Below are 24,299 nucleotides of genomic sequence, written 5' to 3' on the forward strand. Positions count from 1 at the left end.
AGGGAATGCTCTTGTACTGTTGGTAAATGATGTAAATTGATACAGCCACTATGGAAGACAGTATGGAGATTCCTTAAAAAACTAGGAATAAAACCATCATATGACCCAGCAATCACACTCCTAGGCATATACCCAAAATTGAAAGAGACACATGTATCCCATTGTTTATTGCAGTACTATTTACAATAACTAGAACATGGAAGTAACCTAGATGTACATCAAGAGGTGAATGGATAAAGAAATTGTGGTATATACACAATGGAATATTGCTCAGTCATAAAAAGGAATGCATTTGAGTCAATTCTAATGAAGTGGATGAACCTAGAACCTATTACAGAGTGAAGTGAGTCAGAAAGAGGAAGATAAATACCATATTCTAACACATATATACAGAATCTAGAAGAATTTATTTACAGGGCAGCAATGGAGAAACGGACATAGAGAATAGACTTACAGACATGGGGAGAGGAGAGGAGAGGGTAAGATGCATGGAAAGAGTAACATGGAAACTTACATTACCATATGTAAAATAGATTGCCAACAGGAACTTGCTGTATGGCTCAGAAACTCAAACAGAGGCTCAGTATCAACTAAGAGGGGTGGGATGGGGAGGGAGAGGGGAGTTAGTTTCAAAAGGGAGGGGATATATGTATACCTATGGGTGATTCATGTTGAGGTTTGACAGAAAATAGCAAAATTCTATAAAGCAATTATTCTTCAATAAAAAATAAATAATTTCTTTTAAAAAGGCTCTTTAGTTCTTTGCTTTCTGTCATAAGGGTGGTATCATCTGCATATCTGAGTTTATTGATATGTCTCCTGGCAATCTTGACTCCAGCTTGTGCTTCATCCAGCTCAGCATTTCTCATGATGTACTCTGTGTATAAATTAAATAAGCAAGGTGACAATATACAGCCTTGATGTATTCTTCCCTGATTTGGATCCAATCTGTTGTGGAGTTGGCAGTTTCAGCTCCATGATCTAGAGCACAGTCTCAGAAGTTGTTGCGGCTCGCAGCTTAGTTGTTCCACGGCATGTGGGATCTTCTCAACCCAGGGACTGAACATGTATCTCCTGCACTAGCAGGTGGATTCTTTGCCACTGAGCCACCAAGGAAGCCCCATAATTGTCTTTAATATATACATAATTCTGCCTCCGACCTTTAGAAATAGTAAAGTAAAATGTTAGAAAATTTTGGATTACTTATCTGGAAGAAAAGATCATATAGTTAATATTCTAATTTTTTTTAAGTTTTATTGAGGTATAATTTATATATCAAAAACTGCACATACTTAATGTGTACAATTTGAAGAGTCTGGACCTATGCAAACTCATGTGATACCAGCACCACAATCAAGGTAATAAACGTCCCAATTCCCTTGTGCTTTTTTGTTTTTGTTTTGTTTGGGAGTGATGGCTTTTCCTGTTATAGAGCATAGGCTCTAGGGCGCTCGAGCTTCAGTAGTTGTGGCTCCTGGGCTCTAGAGGACAGGCTGAAGAGTTGGGGCACAAAGGCTTAGTTGCATCATGGCATGTGGGATCTTTCAGCCCCAGGGATCGAACCTGTGTCTCCTGCCTTGGCAGGTAGATTCTTTACTACTGAGCCACCAGGGAAGCCCTTCATGCATACTTATATTTTTAAAAATCTTTGCAGTTAGAAACAATACTGCAGCCAAGTACCCTACTTCTATGCCATTGTAAACCTGTGCAAGTATAACTTTTGAATAAATTCCTATTGTAAAATTATTCAGTCAAAAACTTTTGGTAAATAATTGGCAAACTGCCATCTGGAAAAAGTTCTGTATTCTTTTTTTGGACAGTATTTTTTTCTAGAATTTGTGATAGTGAATGTTATGTGTCAGTTTGACTGGATTGGGGGATAACAGGTGAGGGGACTTCACAGCCTCTATAACTCTGTAAGCCAATTTCTCATAATAAATCTCCTTTTATATCCAATTGGTCTGTTTCTTTGGAAAACTCTGACTTATATAGAGTTTATTAAAATCAAATTACACACATATATATTCATATGTGTATGACTATATACATACATATACATGAATATGTATGTATAAATACATACACACACATAAATACATGCATATACATACATGAATATGTACACATATGTATTCGTTTCCAGTGAAAAAATGGAAGGACTACAGAATCTCCCTCTCCCTCACATTAAAATCTTAACAAATTATAAGACAGACTAATGGCATACATACACACAAACACATGTATACCTGTGGCGGATTCACGTTGATGTATGGCGAAACCAATACAATATTGTAAAGTAATTAACCTCCAATTAAAATAAATAAATTTATATTAAAAAAAAATAGAGGGAGGCAAAAATTTCCTCCATGTTATTTGAGAAGCATTATTCTGAGACAGAAGTTGTAGGAATCCTTAGGCAGATTTTGCAGATGCAAGAGTGAGAAAGGAAAAGTAAACAGCAAGAAGAAGGTAATAACCTGTAATGAAAAAGAATATATATATACAAGAATAAACATATGTATAACTGAATCACTTTGATGTACACCTGAATCAACAGTAAATCAACTATACTTCCATAAACATTTTTTGATTGAAAAAACTAAAAACTAGTGGAAATATAGATGGTAGGTTGAAAGTCCCATGTGAAACCATTCTCTTCTGCTGTATACACAAATAGTGTCTTAGCTTGAACTGGAAGAAACCCTGCATTGCTCGTTCCTTTTGGTCAGAAGAAAGCTTGGGATGTGGCTGGTGGATAAAGAGAGGACAACAGAATGCTCCATCAGAGCTAACAGTTTCTGACAGTCTAAAGACTTGGTACATATTAGAGGCATAATTAGGATGTAGGCTTCCTTCCTCCCTCAATGCCCCTGCCCCCATGAGAGTAGATAGAAATACACCTGATTAGGTGAAATAAACTCTGGTGCAGTCCTTAAAACACAACCATAGATGCAAATACAAAGACAAAAGTCTAGCAAATGCACCAACTGATACCGTGCTCAGGTCTGGGAACTTCTAATCCAGGCAAGAAAAAGGCAGTACACAGAATACAAGAACACTGAAGCCCTGCTATTAGGCTGGTTAACGTAAATGAGCAAGATGATCGATCTCTTTGTTAAATAAGAAATCTAGTGGAGTTATGGGCGTTTACTCTTTTTATCACATAGGTGAGAGAAGGAAAAAAATGCTAGTAATCTTTTACTGGTTTGACAGAACAATCTTAGAAGTATTCATACTGTATGCTACTGCTACTGCTAAGTCACTTCAGTTGTGTCTGACTCTGTGCAACCCCATAGATGGCAGCCCACCGGGCTCCCCTGTCCCTGGGATTCTCCAAGCAAGAACACTGGAGTGGGCTGCCATTTCCTTCTCCAATGTATGAAAGTGAAAAGTGAAAGTGAAGTCGCTCAGTCGTGTCCGACTCTTGGCGACCCCATGGACTGCAGCCTACCAGGCTCCTCCATCCATGGGATTTTCCAGGCAAGAGTACTGGAGTGGGGTGCCATATACTGTATAGAAATATGGAAATGTCCAACATGACATCTAGAGAGCATCAGGCTATTAAGTAAGATAATTTATCAGAATTATAGAGCACTTTGGAGATTGAGAACACAGCAATGATTTCGAGAGTCTTTGTATTATCCTTCCAAGGATAAATTTATAATATTAATAATAAAGAAGAGAACAAGTTAATATATTTATAAATATTCATGCAAGTCGCAACACCACATCAGATCAGATTGTCTGAATATGTTTTATGACACAAGAATGGTCACTTTTTTGTAGCTGCAAGGGAGAAAGCACCTCTTCTAAATGTTTCCTGGGCTCATTTTGGTAATTATGAAGACTTGCATTTTTAAAAGCCAAGTCTGGAATTTTATTCATTACTTAGAGCAGCAACTAGGCCTATGGGATTCAATTTTACTTGAAGAAAAGGAGAAAGAGATGAACAATTTTTTTACTAAAGAACAGTGAAATAAGCTGAAGTTGAAGCTTACTATAGAAAGAAGACATAAGGAAAGAAGAGAATCCAGGAGAATCCACCACACTATAAATGGAAAACTAGAAGGCCTAGATTAAAAGCCACATTGTTTTAAACTAAGTAGCCTTTAAGACAAACTGCATTATTAAAGGATAAACAGAGGTAACTTATAATTATCAAAGGTTCACTTCAACTGGTAGGATTCATCAGCGTTAAGTTTCTGTGTACTTAACCATTTAGCCTTAAAAACTGATACAATTATTAAGAGAAGTATACAAATCCACATTCATAATATGGTACTTTAATACAACCACTCAGTAATTGATAGAGAAATAGAAAAACAATTCTTTAAAATACATAGGATTTAAACATTATAATTACTAAGTTTGACCTAATAAGCATATATTGACACTGCATATAATGAGCACATTGAAAATATTTATAAAAAATTGACCATATACTCAATATTAAAGCAACCTCAGTCAGTTCAGTTCAGTTGCCCGTCGTGTCTGACTCTTTGTGACCCTGGACTGAAGCACACTAGGCTTCCCTGTCTATCACCAACTCCTGAAGTTTACTCAAACTAGTATCCATTGAGTCAGTGATGCCATCCAACCATCTCATCCTCTGTAGTCCCCTTCTCCCCCTGCCTTCAATCTTTCCCAGAATCTGCGTCTTTTCAAATGAGTCAGTTCTTTGCATCAGGAGGTCAAAGTATTGGAGTTTCAGCTTCAGCGTCATTCCTTCCAATGAATATTCAAGACTAATTTCCTTTAGGATGGACTGGTTGGATCTCCTTGCAGTCCAAGGGATTCTCAAGAGTCTTCTCCAACACCACAGCGCAAAAGCATCAATTCTTTGGTGCTCAGCTTTCTTTATAGTCCAACTCTCACATCCCTACAAGACTACTGGAAAAACCGTAGCTTTAAGTAGACAGACCTTTGCTGGCAAAGCAATGTCTCTACTTTTTAATATGCTGTTTAGGTTGGTCATAACTTTCCTTCCAAGGAACAAACGTCTTTTAATTTCACGGCTGCAATCACCATCTGCAGTGATTTTGGAGTCCCCCAAAATGAAGTCTCTGACTGTTTCCATTGTTTCCCCATCTATTTGCCATGAAGTGATGGGACCAGATGCCATGATCTTAGTTTTACGAATTTGAGTTTTAAGCCAACTTTTTCACTCTCTTCTTTCACTTTTATCAAGAGACTCTTTAGTTCCTCTTTGCTTTCTACCATAAGGGTGATGTCATCTTTGTATTTGGGGTTATTGATATTTCTCCTGACAATCTTGATTCCAGCTTGCGCTTCACCCAGCCTGGCATTTCACATGATGTACTCTGCATATAAATTAGATAAACAGGGTGACAATATACAACCTTGACATACTCCTTTCCTTTTTTGGAACTAATCTGTTGTTCCATGCCCAGTTCTAACTGTTGCTTCTTGACCTGCATACAGATTTCTCAGGAGGCAGGTCAGGTGGTCTGGTATTCCCATCTCCTTACGAATTTTCCACAGTTTGTTCCAATCCACACAGTTAAAGGCTTTGGTGTAGTTAATAAAGCAGAAGTAGATGTTTTTCTGGCACTCTCTTGCTTTTTTGATGATCCAGCAGATGTTGGCAATTTGATCTCTGGTTCCTCTGCCTTTTCTAGCTCCTTTTCTAGCTTGAACATCTGGAAGTTCATGGTTCATGTACTATTGAAGCCTGGCTTGGATAATTTTGAGCATTACTTTGCTAGCATGTGAGATGAGTGCAATTTTGTGGTAGTCTGAACACTCTTTGGCATTACCTTTCTTTGGGATTGGAATGAAAACTGACCTTTTCCAGTCCTGTGGCCACTGCTGAGTTTTCCAAATTTGCTGGTATATTGAGTGCAGCATTTTAACAGCATCAGCTTTTAGGACTTGAAATAGCTCAACTGGAATTCCACCACCCACTTGACTTTGCATTTCTAAGGCCCACTTGACTTTGCATTCCAGGATGTCTGGCTCTAGGTGAGTGATCACAACATCACAGTTATCTGGGTCATGAAGATCTTTTCTGTATAGTTCTGTGTATTCTTGCCACCTCTTCTTAATATCTTCTGCTTCTGCTAGGTCCATACCATTTCTGTCCTTTATTGTGCCCACCTTTGCAGAAAATGTTTCCTTGGTATCTCTAATTTTCTTGAAGAGATCTCTAGTCTTTCCTATTTTATTGTTGCCCTCTATTTTTTTGCATCGATCACTGAGGAAGGCTTTCTTATCTCTCCTTGCATTCTTTGGAATGCTGCATTCAAATGGGTATATCTTTCCTTTTCTCCTTTCCCTTTCACTTCTTTTCTTTTCTCAGCTACTTGTAAGCCCTCCTCAGACAACCATTTTGCCTTTTTGCATTTCTTTTTCTTGGGGATGGTCTTGATAACTGCCTCCTGTATAATGTCATGAACCCCCATCCACAGTCTTCAGGCACTCTATCAGATCTAATCCCCTGAATCTATTTGTCACTTCCACTGTATAATTGTAAAGGATTTGATTTATGTCATACCTGAATGGTCTAGTGGTTTTCCCTACTTTGTTCAATTCAAGTCTGAATTTGGCAATAAGGAATTCATCATCTGAGCCACAGTCAGCTCCTGGTCTTGTTTTTGCTGACTGTATAGAGCTTCTCCATTTGTGGCTGCAAAGAATATAATCAATCTGATTTCAGAATTGACCATCTGGTGATGTTCTGGTGTAGTCTTCTCTTGTGTTGTTGGAAGAGGGTGTTTATATGACCTAAACAAATGCTTTAGATTGAAATAATAACACAAGTACTTTTTTCCCTAACATAATACAATGAGTTAGAAATCAACAACACCAAGAGATACATCAAGAAAATTTTTTTGTGTTTAGAAATTAACTAAATACATATCCAAGTTACTCATGGATCAATGAAGAAATCATAGTTGAATTAAAAAAATAGTATGAACTGAGAAATAATTAAAATAGTACATATCAAAACTTAAGAGATTTAGCTAAAGCAATACTTAGAAAAATTATGGTCTAAGATGTCATATTAGCAAAAAGCTAAAAATTAGTAAGCTTGAATAAAATTCAAGAAATAGAAAAAGAAAAGCAAAATAAACCCAAAGAAAGTAGAAGAAAGGACATTATAGAAATAAGAACAGGAGCCAACAAAATAAACAAAAACATGCAACACATAGGCTCAACAAAGCCAAAGATTGATTAAAAAAAAAAAAACCTAATAAATTTAACAAACATCTGATGAGGCCAATAAAAAAATGACAGCACTAATAACCAATATCAGAAAATGAGGACATTAGTATAAAAGCTAGGAATACTGAATACAGAATAAAAAGCCATTATGAAAAATGTTATGCCAATGAATTTGAAAATGTTGATTAAATGAACAAATTTTATTAAAGTACAATTTACATAAACTGTCTCAAGAAGAAATAGACAAATTGAGCGGTTTTAAAACCCAAATGATCCTTCAATGCAGTTGAGGAAACAGAATCAAGGAAAATAAGGGGACTCAATGGCTCCCCATCGAATTCTAACAGTGAAGAAGTAAATAATTCTGATATTCTGAACATTTTATTCTGATAATATAAACAAACTCCTTCAGAGAATAGGAAAAGACAGAACACTACTAATCTCACTTTACGAGGCTAGTATAAACTTGGTAGTGAGAAAGAAAAATTATAGTCTAATTTCACTCAAGAATATAGATATAGAAGTAAAATATTAGCAAAATGAAATCCAGGGATACATAGAGAGGATAAAACAGCATGACTGCCAACCTCCAGATCCCCTACGATCCCCACTTCCAGGTAGTTCCCACTATATCAAGGTTGGTGGATGTTACCAACAGAGTACAGCAAGTGTGATAGAGTGTCACTCCTGAGATATGGCTATTAAAGGTGTGACAGCTTCTAACTATTGATCTCCCTCACAGATCATTCACTTTGTGTGAAGCCAGCAGCTGTGTCATGAGCATCTCTCTTGGGAAGGAGCTAAGCCTGCCCAGGGCATTGTGAGTGAGCTTAGAAGTGGATCCTTCAGTCCAGTCAAGCCTCCAAATGTCTGTAACCTCAGCCAACACCTTGACTGATACCTTAGAAGAGATTCTGAGCTAGAATCATCCAGCTCAGCCATTCTTGGATTCCCAACCCATAGAAACACTATGAGATAATAAATAAGCTGCTATATTTGGGGATGACTTGTTATAGAGCAAAAGATAAGTAATACATACAATGACCAACATGCGATAATTTTAGAAATGCAAAACCACTTTGACATTAGAAAAATCAATTAATGCATTCTACCACACTAAAGGAAAATTTTAAATTTTATCTCAGTAGATATAGAAAAAGCAAATCAATTATTTTAAAAGAAATCAATGCCATTTCTATACAGTAGCAACAAAGGGAACCTTGGAATGAAAATAAAAGTCCTTATGAATAAATATTAAAAACAGATGTATAAGAACTTTATAGCCTAAATAAATTTAAGAATAGAAAAATGTAGTCATATAAATATGTCAATCCTCTCCAAATCAATAAAGTGCAATGAAATTATAATAAAAATGAATGATGATGGAACATTTGGTTTTCTGTTTATAAAGTGTAATATTGAATCTGTACCTCCTACACATACATGACAATTACTATACATACACAACAATTACTATACACACACAAAAATTACTATACACACACAAAAATTACTTGGGTTGAAGAGGGATTATGTTTCTCATAATTCTCCAGAGAAACAGAATCAACAGAAGATATAGATGGGTAGATAGGTAAAAAGACAAACAGATAAGATAGTGGATAGCTGGATGGATGGACTGATGGTTAAATAGATAGATGGATGGATGGTTAGATGACCAGATAGCTATATGGATGGATGGATGGTTAGATAGCTGGATGGATGGATGGATGGATGGATGGATGGATGGATGGATGGATGGACAAACAGATAGATGGGTAGATAGATAGATAAATAGATTATAAGGAATAGGCTCAATTACAGAGACTAGTAAGCCCCAAATCTTCAGGGTGGGCCAATGTCATGGGAGCCCCAGGGAAAGCTGATGTCCCAGTTCAAAGGCCATAAGGCAGGTAGAGCTTTTGTTGCAGATGAGATATAAAGGCAGTAAGCTGGAGAATTCTCTCTTATTCAGGAAAGGGTCAGCTTTTTTGTTCTACCCAAGCCTTCAACTGATTGGTTGAGGCTCACCCATATTAGAGAAGGCAATCTGCTTTACTCAAGTTCACCAATTTAAATATTAATCTCATCAAAAATATCCTCACAGAAACATCCAAAACAGTGTTTGACCAACTATCTGGGTACCTGTGATCCTACCAAGTTAACACATAAAATTAACTATCACAGGAGTTAAAGATATAAAGGGTAGCAAGAAAGCTTCAACATGTAGAGGAATATATTTATAACCTTGAGATAGAAAGAAATTTTGAAAATAAGATCCATAAAATACAAACTGTGAAGAAAAAGACTGACAAATTTGACCATATAAAAGGGTAAAAGAAACCTTCTATCTAGCAAACAAGTCTACATTTTAAAAAAAGAATGAAAAGACAAGTTGCAGACAAGCCACAAGCCACTCACTTCCATTGTCTGCTTCTAGAGAGCCCAACCTGTGATATACTGTTCATAGAGCTTTAAGCATGCAAACAACATACTGTATTATAGATAGTAAACATTTATAGTCTGTAATTCAGGATAGTGGTGGTGTATGGGGATAGAAAATACATTTCAGAGGACGTTTAGGAACTTCAAAAGTTATCTGTGATATTTTACTACTTAAGCTAGTGGCAGGCATCAGTTTGTACTTTGTCATTCTTTGCACCTTTGATATTTAAACATAAATAAAAGACTAGGAGAAATTAAAGTGTCAAGTTTATGAGATCATCCAAAGGAAAAGTTAAAATCATCATTCTGTATTTTAACATACAAGTGTTAGATTTATAAGTAAAACATCAATTTCTATAAGTTGAATCTACAGGTTTGAATAAACTGAATATTAATTAAACCACAAGCAACTGAACATTTCATTCTGGCCCACAGCCTCTTTTAGACATTAAAAACTCACTGAAAAGAATTTCCCTTCTTTACAAATGAAATATGCCTCCATTTTCTCCAAAGCATAAGAGCCTGAAGGTCTACTTATTGCAAAGCTATTAAGATTAGCTGAATTAAGAACTAATTTCCCACAGTGAAAGATTTATTATGTTATAGATTAATCAAGCTTTTAAAATTAGACTTACATATACGTTTTATTACTCAACAAATATTAAATGCCCATGCTGTGCCAGGCACTATTTTCCGATGATATGGATCCCCCTGAACAAAAAACAGGAAGTGCTCTTAAATCACTATCATGATTTTTTTTTAAGAGTACTTTGCTACATCACCAAACTATCTAACTGCTAACATTTGATCCAGGTAAATTTTTTCTATTTGAAAAGTCAAGCTATTAGAGGAAATTCCCCACAAAGACTGCTCAGGAAAAAAAAAAAAAAAGATTGCACAGAAAATTAAGGAGTTAATTCCGTTTCTGTTCAATGTGGTAATGGAATTTTTTCTTCCAGACTGTTCACACATGTCTACTTCACTAAAAGCACCAAAGGATTATAAATTTAGAATCAAATGTTTCTGACCATAAAAGTTAACTACCCAAATTTTTAAACACATTTAAAGCTGCATGAAGTCCAGGCAAGGAAAAATTCCCAAACTGTAATATTTATTGAAGTAGAAACATAAATTATGAGAAACCACCTGAAAATAGAGCACAATACTCCCAGTTTTCTTAAATTGTTGCTATCTTGCCTACTACAGTAACCATCAGTAACACTTTCCATTTTAATTTTTTGGTAGTAGTTTCTTTATTTTAAAAAAAGCTGTAAAACTCCATCAAAGCCAGAATTGAAAATCACTTTAATATTTCAAAATCATGAACCAATAAATTTTTTAACTTTGGAGGGTAAAAAGAATGTCATTAGTCATTTGAGATTGACATACATAGTCTGACCATTTCTTATTCATGGATGGCATGAAAAACTAACCATTTTAGTTAAAACAACCCTTTGAATGATTTATGACTTCCCAGTAAACAAACGAACAAAAGCCTAATTAAGTTTTGTTATTTTTTTCCTCATTGTCAAAATAGTTGGATTCATGCGTAATAGTAACTTTGTATCTATATTTTTCAATTCATATAATATAAACGTACCTATATTTATTGATATTTGGGGCTATTTTCATGCTGTTCATACAACAGACTTACTGAGTGCTAATACATGTGAGCTATGCTTCTAGGCCTGGAGTGAGCAAAAAGACTTGATTTCTCTCCTCATTTAACTGCCAGGCAAGTAGAAGAGGGGCTTCTCTGGTGTCTCAGACAATAAAGAATCTGTCTTCAATGGAGGAGACCTGGGTTTGATCCCTAAGTCGGGAAGATCCCCTGGAGAAGGGAATGGTTACCCACTCCAGTATTCTTACGTGGAGAATCCCATGGACATAGGAGCCTGATGAACTACAGTCCATGGGGGCACAAAGAGTCAGACACCACTGAGCAACTAACACTTTCACTTTTTTTTTTTTTTTAAGTAGAAGAGAGAGACATTAATCAATTAATCTCTAAACCAATAAAGCAGAGTGACTGTGATAAGAGCTAGGAAGGAGAGTTACATGGGGCTGATCACAGGCCTTAAGAAGGAAAGTTAAGAGGAGGTTAAGAGAAGGAGGTTAACAGAGATTTAGTCAGGGACTTCGTTGGTGGTCCAGTAGCTAAGACTCCACGCTTCCAGTGCAGTGGGCCCGGATTTAATCCCTGGTCAGAGAACTAGATCCCATATGTCACAACTAAAAGACCCCATATGCTGCAATGAACATCAAAGGTCCATGTGCCCCAACTAAGACCCAGTGCAGCCAAATTGAAAAAAAAAAAAGAAGAACCAGACGGATTTAGTCGGGGAAGGAGGTCAGGGCAGGGTTCTTAGAGGAAGCGACCCTTGAGTTGAGACCTGAAAGGTGCTTGCAGTTAATGAAGTAAAGAGGGGAAGGGAGAGGATTCTGGAAAGATGGTTCTGGACTCATGTGCAGGTCTCCGCGGTAGGAGGCCAGTACGAGGTTCTGAAAGACACAGCATGAGCAGTCGCTTGTGCAGGACCAGAGCCCAGAAGCAGGTAAGGGCCAGATCATAAGGGTCTGGTAGGTCACGATAAAGAGTATGTCTTTCTTTTCACCTGTGTGCATCTGCAAATACACCTTCTGTCTGTAATGTGGAGAACAGATGGGAGAGGGACCAGGATGGAAGGGAGGAGGAGACCGATTAGGAGACTAGGCCAATAGTCTTGAGTGAGGGATGATGGGGCGGAATAAGTGGTAGAAATAAAGATACTTTGGATTTGGAATTTTATGGACTAATAGTAAGAAATCTTGATTGGATTTGTGGCCCAAAGTGTTGCTAATGAAATATAGTGAACTATATAATGAAAGCAAACTGTGAAATCATACTAAGTCTAACTAGTACACATGATCAAATTGCCAGTATCTGCTGGATCATTGAAAAAGCAAGAGAGTTCCAGAAAAACATCTACCTTTGCTTTATTGACTACATCAAAGCCTTTGACTGTGTCGATCATAACAAACTGTGGAAAATTCTGAAAGAGATGGGAATACCAGACCACCTGAACTGTCTCCTGAGAAATCTTTGTGCAGGTCAAGAAGCAATAGTTAGAACTGAACATGGAACAACAGACTGGTTCCAAATTGGGAAAGGAGTACATTAAGGCTGTATATTGTCACCCTGTTTATTTAACTTATATGCAGAGTACATCATGTGAAATGCCAGGCTGGATGAATCACAAGCTGGAATCAAGATTGCCAGGAGAAATATCAATACCTCAATTATGCAGTGACACCATCCTTATGGAAGAAAATCAGGAAGAACTAAAGAGCCTCTTGATGAAAGTGAAAAAGGAGAGTGAAAAAGTTGGCTTAAAACTCAACATTCAGAAAACTAAGATCATGGCATCTGGGCCCACCATTTCATGGTGAATAGATGGAGAAACAATGAGAGACTTTATTTTGGGGGGCTCAAAAATCACTGCAGATGGTGATTGCAGCCATGAAATTAAAAGATGCTTGCTCCTGGAAGAAAAGCTATGACCAACCTAAACAGCATATTAAAAAGCAGAGACACTACTTTGCCAACAAAAGTCCATCTGGTCAAAGCTATGGTTTTTCCAGTAGTCGTGTATGGATGTGAGAGTTGGACTATAAAGAAAGCTGAGCACCAAAGAATTGATGCTTTTGAACTGTGGTGTTGGAGAAGACGCTTGAGAATCCCTTGGACTGCAAGGAGATCCAACCAGTCCATCCTAAAGGAAATCAGTCCTGAATATTCATTGGAAGGACTGATGTCGAAGCTGAAACTCCAATACTTTGGCCACCTGATGCAAAGAACTGACTCGTTGGAAAAGACCCTGATGCTGGGAAAGCTTGAAGGCAGGAGGAGAAGGGGATGACAGAGGATGAGATGGTTGGATGTCATCACTGATGCAATGGACATGAGTTTGAGTAGGCTCTAGGAGTTGGTGATGGACAAGGAAGCCTGGCATGCTGCAGTCCATGGGATCACAAAGAGTCAGGCACAACTGAGCAACTGAATTGAACTGAACTGCTTGGTGTATTATTGTAGTATCCATAACTACATGAGATGTATTTCAGTAAAAATGACTTTGCCCTCACAGTATAGTTTGAGTTCACAGCTCTTTTATTAAAGAAAACTTACCTTTACCACAATGGATGGCTTATGTCCCTTTTCTCTAAATGTTTTTTTTTAACTAAAACATATATCATGACATTTGTTTCTTATCCATGATAGATTTTGAAAACATTAGGAACCTTAGGAGTATACTTTTCCTATTTAGCTTTGTGTGAATTTTTACGTTTTAAACTATAAACTCCTGGTTTAAGTATAAACTTCTACTAAACCCAAAATCACTACTGAAACAACTCCCATCAAATGAAGACAAAGGTATTCACTTGGACTTAACTTGATACCAGAATACATAAAACCATAGACTTTAAACTCAAAAAATTCCATATTCACTTGCAATTGTGCTTGTATCTTTCAAAATGCAACATAATGTAATCTATTTCTTTCCTGTTTGAGACTGAGTCAGTTTGAGTGGAATTCACACATGCACTAGAGAGAGCAGGCTAATTTATCAAGAGTGCCAGCAACAGCAGTCCCAGGCTTTACAGATTCTGGGTTTGTGCTGTTGTGTTCATCTCTTTGCGACCCTATGGACTGCAGCCCACTAGGCTCCTTTGCCCATGGAGTTTTGCAGGCAAGAATACTGGAGTGGGTTGCCATTTCCTTCTCCAATGCATGAAAGTGAAAAGTGAAAGTGAAGTCTCTCAGTTGTGTCCAGCTCTTAGAGACCCCATGGACTGTAGCTCACCAGGCTCCTCCATCCATGGGATTTTCCAGGCAAGAGTACTGGAGTGGGGTGCCATTGCCTTCTCTGTTAAAGATACTAGTCTCCATTAATTTCCATTAAGATTGGGTGGCAGACAAGCTTTTCTCCTCCTAGCATCCCTCTTTTCATTCCCCACCCTCCATCCTGGGAGGGATCTTTTTCAAGCGGAAAAAGAAACAGTTAACGTGATCAATATCAGCAAGAGAAGGAAAAGGAGTTGGTCTGGTGGAGGATTTGTCTTCTCGGAAGGACCTACAATCCCCTCCCAAAACTCATGCTGCCTAGTCGGCTTTATTGAGAGGAAAACCAAAGTGGTTAATTAACTGGGATTGGGGTGGAGGAGAAAGCCCGAGTGAGGGATAAAAACACTGAGGGAACGAAGATAGAAGAGATTACCAAACACCTCTCTGATGTGGCCTCTAAGTACTGAGAGGGGACTTGATACAAAAAGCAAACTTGTCTGTTTTGTGATTTAATATGGCCTTTGTGTATTTGTGAACTGATTATGTAAAAACATGGTTTTTCTCTGATAAGGAATAGTACCTTCACACCTTTCCAGATGTTATAGGTGTAAGCAAGAGCTTACACTATTTTTAAATTAATTTTTATTGGAGTATAGCTGATTTACAATGTTGTGTTAGTTTCTACCCGTACAGCAAAAGGAATCAGGCATACATATACATATATCCCCCTCCCTTTTGGGCTTCCTTCCCATTCAGGTCACCACAGTGCATTGAGAAGACTTTCCTATGCTATACACTATGTTCTCATTCGTTATCTATTTTATGCATAGTATCAATACTGTATATGTGTCAATCCCCATCATCCAATTGTTACTCCCTCCCTTTTCCCTCCGTGGTGTCTTTACATTTGTCCTCTACATTTGTGTCTCTATTTATGCTTTGCAGATAAGATCATCTATACCACTTTTCTAGATTCCATATATATATACATTAATATACAATATTGTTTTTCCCTTTCTGACTCACCTCACTCTGTATGACTCTCTCTAGGTTCATCCGTGTCTCTACAAATGATTCAATTTCATTCTTTTTTATGACTGAGTAAAATTCCACTGTACACACATACCACATCTTCTTTATCCATTCACCTGTTGATGAACATTTAGGCTGCTTTCGTGTCCTGGCTGTTGTAAATAGTGCTGCTATGAACATCGAGGTGCATGCATCTTTTTGAATTAGAGTTTTCACCTTTTCCGGATACATATGCTCAGGAGTGGAATTCTGGGTCATATGGTAGCTCTATCTTTTGTTTTTTAAGGAACCCACACAGTTTTCCATAGTGGCTGTACTAATTTATATTTCCACAAACAGGGCAGGAGCAACCCTGGTATTTTATAAATAAGGCACCCACAATGTTAAATAACTTGTCCAGATTCCTACAATTAGTTTGTGTTCAGCAGCAAGGACCAGAACCCACTTACCTAATCCCTTCCCATCAATGTTCTTTCAATCTGAACCCACTGTAGTGACTCCGCCATCATAATGGTTAGGAGAACTTAGAAGGCATTACTACGTATTTTCCTTGAGAAACAGTAAATTGCTCTCTCCAATGATGGTTTGTCTAGTCAAGTCTAAAACGTGATTATGTCTGATTCTAATTTTGGTGCCTAGAGAATTTTGCCATTACGTACTGTAAGAAACTATCATACTGTAATATGGAGACCTGAAGCAATTCTTCTATTCAGGACCCTGTTGACTCAAATGCAAGTCCTCCAAAGACAAGAACTCTGCCTTATTCACCTTTAATCCCTAGAACCAAAGTCATCAATAACAGAAAATCTTCCCATCACAGATAGGAAATGACAAGGGCCTAAGAGGATTGGCAAGTATGTGTAGGGGTAAAGTCTGGGGGCAAATCATAGAAAAAAGACATTGAGGAACTGCATCTGAAATATAAAAATACAAGTTATGCAATACAAGTTATCTATATTCAAATATAGATAATATTTAAAATTAATGAGCCATTGTTGATCACAGAACAGTACACCTCCTAGGTGGCATACTCAGGATTTTTATTTTATTTTGGCTGTGCCAGGTTTTAGTTGCGGAACACGGTATCTTTGCTTGTGGCATGTGGGATCTAGTTCCCTGATCGAGGAACGAACCTGAGCCCCTTACACTGAAGTGTGGAGTCCTAGCCACCGGACCACCAGGGAAGTCCCTATGCTAAGTAGTTTTAAATTAATGAGTGAGAGAATATTAGATACAGGATAATCTGAAAGTCCTCTTGGAATTGTGTGATAAAGTAAGATATGTGTGATAAAGTCAGTCTGGAAGTACTTTTTTTTTGGTATGTGATCTGGGTTATTTTTATTTTTAAAAAATATTTATTTGGCTGTGTTGGGTCTTAGCTGTGGCATGCAGGCTCCAGACTGTGTGGGCTTCAGTAGTTGCAATGCATAGACTTAGCTGTTCTGAGGCATGTGAGATCTTAGTTCCCCTGACAAGGGATTGAACCCAATTTACCTGCATTTCAAGGAAGATTCTTAACTACTGGACTACCAGGGAAGTCCCCAAGATGTGGAATTTTAAAGCACCTAATTTGGGCTTGAAGATTATGGACAGAAAATGGGCCTGGAGCTTATCATATGAAGTGAAGTCAGACAGAGAAAGACAAATATCATATGATATTGCTTATATATGGAATCTAAAAATGATACAAATGAACTTATTTACAAGACAGAAATAGAGTCACAGATGTAGAAAACAAACTTATGGTTACGAGACGGAAAGAAGGGGATAATTTGGGAGATTGGGACTGATACATACCAACTATAGATAAAATAGATAACTAATAAGGACCTGCTGTATAGCATAGGGAACTCTACTCAATACTCTGTAATGACCTATATGGGAAAACAGTCTAAAAAAGAGGGGGTATATGTGTAACTGATTCACTTTACTGTATAGCAGAAACTAATTCAATGTATAACTCCACTATCAGTTCAGTTCAGTTCAGTTGCTCAGTCGTGTCCGACTCTTTGTGACCCCATGAGTCGCAGCACGCCAGGCCTCCCTGTCCATCACCATCTCCTGGAGTTCACTCAGACTCACGTCCATCGAGTCCGTGATGCCATCCAGCCATCTCATCCTCGGTTGTCCCCTTCTCCTCCTGCCCCCCAATCCCTCCCAGCATCAGAGTCTTTTCCAATGAGTTAACTCTTCGCATGAGGTGGCCAAAGTACTGGAGCTTCAGCTTTAGCATCATTCCTTCCAAAGACATCCCAGGGTTGATCTCCTTCAGAATGGACTGGTTGGGTCTCCTTGCAGTCCAGGGGACTCTCAAGAGTCTTCTCCAACACCACAGTTCAAAAGCATCAATTCTTCAGCACTCAGCCTTCTTCACAGTCCAACTCTCACATCCATACATGACCACAGGAAAAACCATAGCCTTGACTAGACGGACCTTAGTTGGCAAAGTAATGTCTCTGCTTTTGAATATACTATCTAGGTTGGTCATAACTTTTCTTCCAAGGAGTAAGCATCTTTTAACTCCACTATACTCCAATAAAAATTTTTTTAAAAAGGAGATATGAATTAAGAAACCAAAGTCCTGACAAGCCAGAAGATAATTCTGTGAGCACAGGTTAGCCTTCTTAGTGCACGACTGCGTGGGGCAATGGGGTTGGGCTTGAGATCCACTGTCTCACCCGTTAGTGCTTCTAATGGATGGAGCCCACTGCTGACACCTCCTAGGAAGCATCTTCTGAGCTGGCTTTCCTTTGTTTTTCTCTGTGATGCCCCCATTATGCCTTACAGAATTCTATCATCAATTTCTTTTCCAAGTGAAAAATATCATATTGATTTTTTATAAACAAAATGTTTGTTATAAACCTGCAAGCAATCCAGAAAAGCATTAAGAAGAAATCACAAATCCCCTGAAATCCCATTTGAAAGTCATTATCAATAGTATTTCTTTAGGTACCGCTCTTCCACAATAGACTGGAGTTCTCTGAATGCAATGACTATTCTTCTTAAATTTGTATCCACTTAGTAGCATAATAGGTGCTCAATCAGAGTTTAGTGATGGAATAAATGGTCAACTTTTGTTACACTCTGGATATACAGTTGCTGTCTTCTTTGGGACAGGGAGTTTGCAGTCAGGGGGAGAGAAAACAATGAAATAGATGAAATTCGGGCCAATAGTAACAGAGTTCTATGGGCTCAGCTAAGACAGGGGTTCCCAACCTCCAGGATCTAATGTCTGATCAAAGTTGGAACTTATGTAATAATAATACAAATAAAGTACACAATAAATGCAATGTGCTTAAATCATTCTGAAACCATCCATCCTCCTCATTCATGGAGAAATTGTTTTCCATGAAACCAGACCCAGATGCCCGAAAGGTTGGGTACTAAGAGATAGTGATCATTTCTGCCTGGCAGGATAAAAAGACAGACATTAAATCTGGTCCTCTATGATTAATTGCATCTTGCTAAATTAAAAACAATCTCTGAAGATATTTCAGAGAGTGTTTATGAAAAGAGACATAGAGCTGTTATGAGCACAGCATGTTCTCATAATCTGGTGTTGTGGAGAATATAGGGCTCTTGGGAAAGAGAATTGGAAAATAAGGAAATCATCACTTGTGAAGCCCTTATTATGTGTCAGGTACTGGGTACTTCATATCATTATCTTTCCTGAAAGAATGGTAGTGAGGTAGTAATGAGACACAGAGAAGGTAGTTATTAGATATGTGAATAGATGAGGAGGTGCTAGAGGGGCCCAGTCCATTGCAAAGGGCCTTGAAGGTCACCCAGGCAAGGTTATGTAAAGACTTTAGGTAGAGGAATGACTTAACCAGAGCAGTGTAGCTTTTTTTTAGGTTATAACTACCTTAACAAGACATACTGTTTCTTACCACCATTAGTGATCAAATTTACCATTTTCCTCCCTTAAACTGAGTCACTAGAATCTCACATCTAGAAATGTGACAATGTTATTTCATGTTTTTTTTTTTTTTTACAGATGGAAGATATTTTTGATGATATGATGCCTAGTCACCTTGCGTCAGACCTGTTTCTAGGATACCCTACAAATATTAAGATTTAAATTTTGTTTTTTAAGCATCTGCTCACTTGTTCATACATGCATGCATGCTCAGTCACTCAGTCGAGTCCGACTCTTGCGACCCCATGAACTGTAGCCCTCCAGGCTCCTCTGCCCATGGGATTTCCCAGGCAAGAATACTGGAATGGGTTGCCATTTCCTACTCCAAGGGATCTTCGTGTTTAGCTCTTCTTTTTTGAGCTCTCCTTATTTTATCAGGGGCCTATTATTTCTGTCTCAATTGAAAGAGTCCAGACGCTTTTTCTTTTCAATTATTGTCTTTCATCGTATCATGAATCTTGCTCAGCGTCTTAAACAGCCGCATTTCTTATTAGAATGGAGCTTTGATTGTACTTTTGTTTCTTTGTGTCTGCATCCAGACATCACATTGTATTGTCTATTTCTTTTCATCACGGGTTTTGCTTAATTCTAACTGTGTCTGTGGACTCAAGTATTGTTATCTTTCATAATAAGAAGCTTCTCTGCTTCACTGTTCTCTTTCCTTTCTTCCTTCCCTCTGCTTTCTCTCTCTCTTTTTCTATGTTGTTACTCCAGGCTGAGGAAGATCTGCTTTTCTGTAGAAGGCACTCATTTCTTCTGTTTACTTACTGACTTATTATCCAACTCTTAGGAGCAAACTGATTCTAAGGGATTCACATTGCTCCTTGCTTCCTTGTAGGTGGCCACTAAGAGGACTATGAGATCACATTTTTCATACAATTATCAAATGAATAGACAAAGAGATGTAAAACATCTGGACTTTTGGGTAAGCATTTGGTAGCATATGCATTAGAGAAATGGAAATGAATTCCCTTGGTTACTGATACCACGAAATGGATCTTAGATAAGACTGTAAACAAGGAATACTTTAAAATGAAGCAGCAAGTGAGTGAACGATCTTGGTTTAGATTAGCAGACTTGGTAGGGTTTAAGGTCAAACTCAGCTTTGTTTAACATCTTCGTAAATAATCTAGAAGATTGATTTAAAAGAACCCTTAATCACATGTTTAAGGGACTCCAAGCTGGGAGGTGTTAAACATGATATGAGGAAAAACACCACAAGAGGTAGATGGATCGAATGATAAATGTACCACCCTCCAATTAAACAGGAAAAATATAAAATGATAGTTTTGTATGGGAAACAATTTCAAGTCAAGTTATTAAAAGAAAAAAAAAACACAGTAAAGGAAGAACAATGTTGAAAGAGGCCACAGAAAGCAATCTATAATATGGTACAGAAGCTAAAATGGTCATTATTATATAGAGTTCTTATAAAATGACTCTGCTTTCTGGTGGGTCAGTGGTAAAGAATCTGCCTGCCAATGCAGGAGATGCAGGTTTGATCCCCGGGTGGGGAACACCCGTTGGAGGAGGTAATGGCAACCCACTTTAGTATTTTTTGCCTGGAGAATCCCATGGTCAGAAGAGCCTGGAGGGCTACAGTTTATGGGGGTGAAAAAGAGTTGGACACAACTGACCACTCACACACACACACACGACTCTTTACTATAATTTGCTCACCTAAATGCCAACATGAAACAGAGCTATTAAGGCTTATATGCCAGTCATAAAATCATATGACCCAAATTGTGTGTTTTGTACTTAAGTTTTATTAAAATATCAATAAATATTAAAAATTAAATTAATTAATTTTAATTTTATTAAAAATTTAATTAAATATTTATTTAGAAAGACTGATTTTGAGGTATGGTGCACAGTGGAAATGAATTTTAACACATGTTGAGAGTCATGTAACCACCCCCACCCTCAGGTGACAGGAGGCTTCCATCATTCCTGGTCACTGCTTTTCATGCCCAGCTTCCTCCCCCAAACCTCTGGCAACTACTTCCTCTCTCTGTTACTACAGCTTTGGCGACTGAGGATGTTAAGTAAAATAAAATCATTTCTTACATAACTTTCCATGTAAATAAAATTAATTTTTATGTAACTTTGAGGTGATTTTTTAAAATTGTGGTCAAAAATACATCTTAATCACTTCCAAGTGTACACTCCAAATGTTAACCATATGTATACACTTGCACAATACTCTTCTAGAACTTTTTCAGCTTGCAAAACTGAAAGTCTATATCCACTGAACATTTCCCCTTTCCTCCTCCCCAAAGGCCCTGGAAATCAACATTCTACTTTCTGCTTCTAAGACTTTGACTAGTTTTTAAAATTTATTTTCAATTGGAGGATAACTGAATAACAATGTTGTGCTGGTTTTTACTGTACAACAACATGAATAAGCCACAGGTCCACACATATCCCCTCCCTCTTGAGCCTCCCTTCCACCCTCCCCGATCCCACCCCTCTAGGCTGTCACCAAGCACCAAGGTGAGCTCTCTGTGCTACACAGGAACTTTCCACTCGCTATCTCTTTCACACGTGATACTGCGTATATGTCTGTGTGACTCTCAATTCGTTCCACCCTCGCCTTCCCCTGCTGGGTCCACAAGTCCATTCTCCACATTTGTGTCTCTATTCCTGCCCTGGAATTATTTTCCTCAGTACCATTTTTCTAGATTCTATATATATGTGTTAATATATGATGTTTGATTTTCTCTTTCTGACTTACTTTACTCTGTATAATATCTCTAGGTTTCTTCAACTCACTTAAACTGACTGAAATGCATTCCTTTTTATGGCTGAGAGATATTCCATTGTATATATGTACCACAACTTCTTTATCCACTCACCTATGGAGAGTTTGACTACTTTAGATTCCTCATGTAAGTAGGAACATGTAGAATTCGTCCTTCTGTGATCGGCCTTATTTCATTTAGCATAATGTCCTCAAGATTCATCCCTTTTGTAGCCTGTGACAGGATTTCCTGCCGGGGTCCAGCCCCGGTGGATCCAGGGTGATTCGAAGGCGGGGGGACGGAGTTGGCGTCTCTGGAAAAATACATATTTAATCACAGATATAGAGAGATTAGAAATGGATAGTGTAGTAGGAAGATTAGTGGAGAAAAAGAGGCTGAATAACTTGGATTACGTGGAATAGCATCCATGCTCCAGATGGGAATTCAGCCAGAAAAACGGGAGCAAGAAAGAAGTGACATGGGGGAATCAGTCTTTCCGGAAACTGATGCGATTTCTTTATTTTGGGGTTTGCTTATATACCTTTTGTTACACATAGGGATGAATACAGAGTCACGAGGGGGTCAGCAGTCCTGACCTTTATCAAAATCAGGTGCTTCACATAAATGTATAAAAAAAAGGTCTTAGGGATATTACATCATCTTCTGGCCATGAGTGAGACCTGCTGACATTTTATGATCCTTTCTTTCTGATAACCAAAAACTTATTTTTTCAAGGGTGTTTTTCCTTAAACCAGGCACCACCCTCCAAATAAAGTTACATTCCTATAGGGTGAGGGTGTAGTGAGTTACAATCAAGAAAGGAATTTATTTAACCCAAGGTTAACGTGATTAGTCTTAAAGGTGAATACTTATTTCTCCTATATGCTTAAAGGTTAATACTTATTTCTCCTATATGTTAGTTATATTCATTATAAGGGTAGGGAACAAGGAGATTTAGCAGCAAACATCAGCCCAACAAATGAAAATCCTTTCACCAATGCTCCCCTTAAGATCTATTTAGTCTTAAGATAGTGATAAAGTTACATTTTTACATAACAAGGACACAGTGATTTATAACAAAGTACAGTGATCTATTACAAAAGAGAAAATCCATTAACTCAAAAAGTCTAGTATTGCTAACATCAAAAACTACTATATTTCCTTTACTATATTCCAAATACATTGAGTAATATATTCCCAGGTGCCTAAGGATATGGAGGCCTGGCGGCAATCATTGACTCAACAAGAAGAAAAAGCCCTATGCTAATTAAGACTCTCAAAATACTCCAAGACTCTCTGTGCTGTTTATGGTTAAGAGGTAGTAAACAATCATGTGGTAGTGGCAGTATAGATAATCCTGTCACACAAGCTAGTCTGTCAGCAGAGAAGTTTGACCTGAGAAGTTTCCCACCCAGAGCAGGGAATTAGCAGCAATTATTGACACAACAAATGAAAAACCCTTCACCAATATAATTCCTAACCAACCCACTACACTAATAATTTCTAACTCCCCTAAAGAATTTGCCTTTAGTAAGTCTAAAACATCTCATGCCTCTCAGATTTGGAGGCTGTAAACAATCACATGTGGGCTATACAGGTGGGCTAGATAACCTTCAGAGGAGTCCGTAAGCTGAAACACTCTTGTCACGCCCAAGAATTTTTATTGCCTTGGAGCTGCACGTTTACTCCTTCTCCAAGAAAAGCGGTTATGGAGGAGAGCATAAAACAGACTCTGGTTTTGGGGTTAGATGCTTGGGAACAGGGGGTTTCCTGAGGCTAGATCACGCCTTTGCGTATGCCAAGCCTCCTTCCTCATGACCTTTGCCATGGGCGGAGTTCCTCACGCTGGCTCCCGGGAATTTCCTTCCTTTTTAAGGTTGTATAATATTCCATTATATGGATATTCCACATTTCCTTTATCCATTCATCTCCTGATAGACATTTAAATTGCCTCCATCTTTTGGCTATTGCGAATAATGCTATAATGAGCATGGTTGTGTGACTATGTCTTCAAGATCCTGTTTTCAATTCTTTTGCATGTATTTATATACCCAGAGGTGAGATTGCTGTATGATCTGGTATCTGTAAAATGGTAGTTAGAGGCTTCACACTCATGTTCGATTTTTTTTTTACAAAAACATTCCATCGTTAGATA

Source organism: Capra hircus, chromosome 13, assembly GCF_001704415.2.
Source record: "Capra hircus breed San Clemente chromosome 13, ASM170441v1, whole genome shotgun sequence".
Classification (NCBI taxonomy): domain Eukaryota; kingdom Metazoa; phylum Chordata; class Mammalia; order Artiodactyla; family Bovidae; genus Capra; species Capra hircus.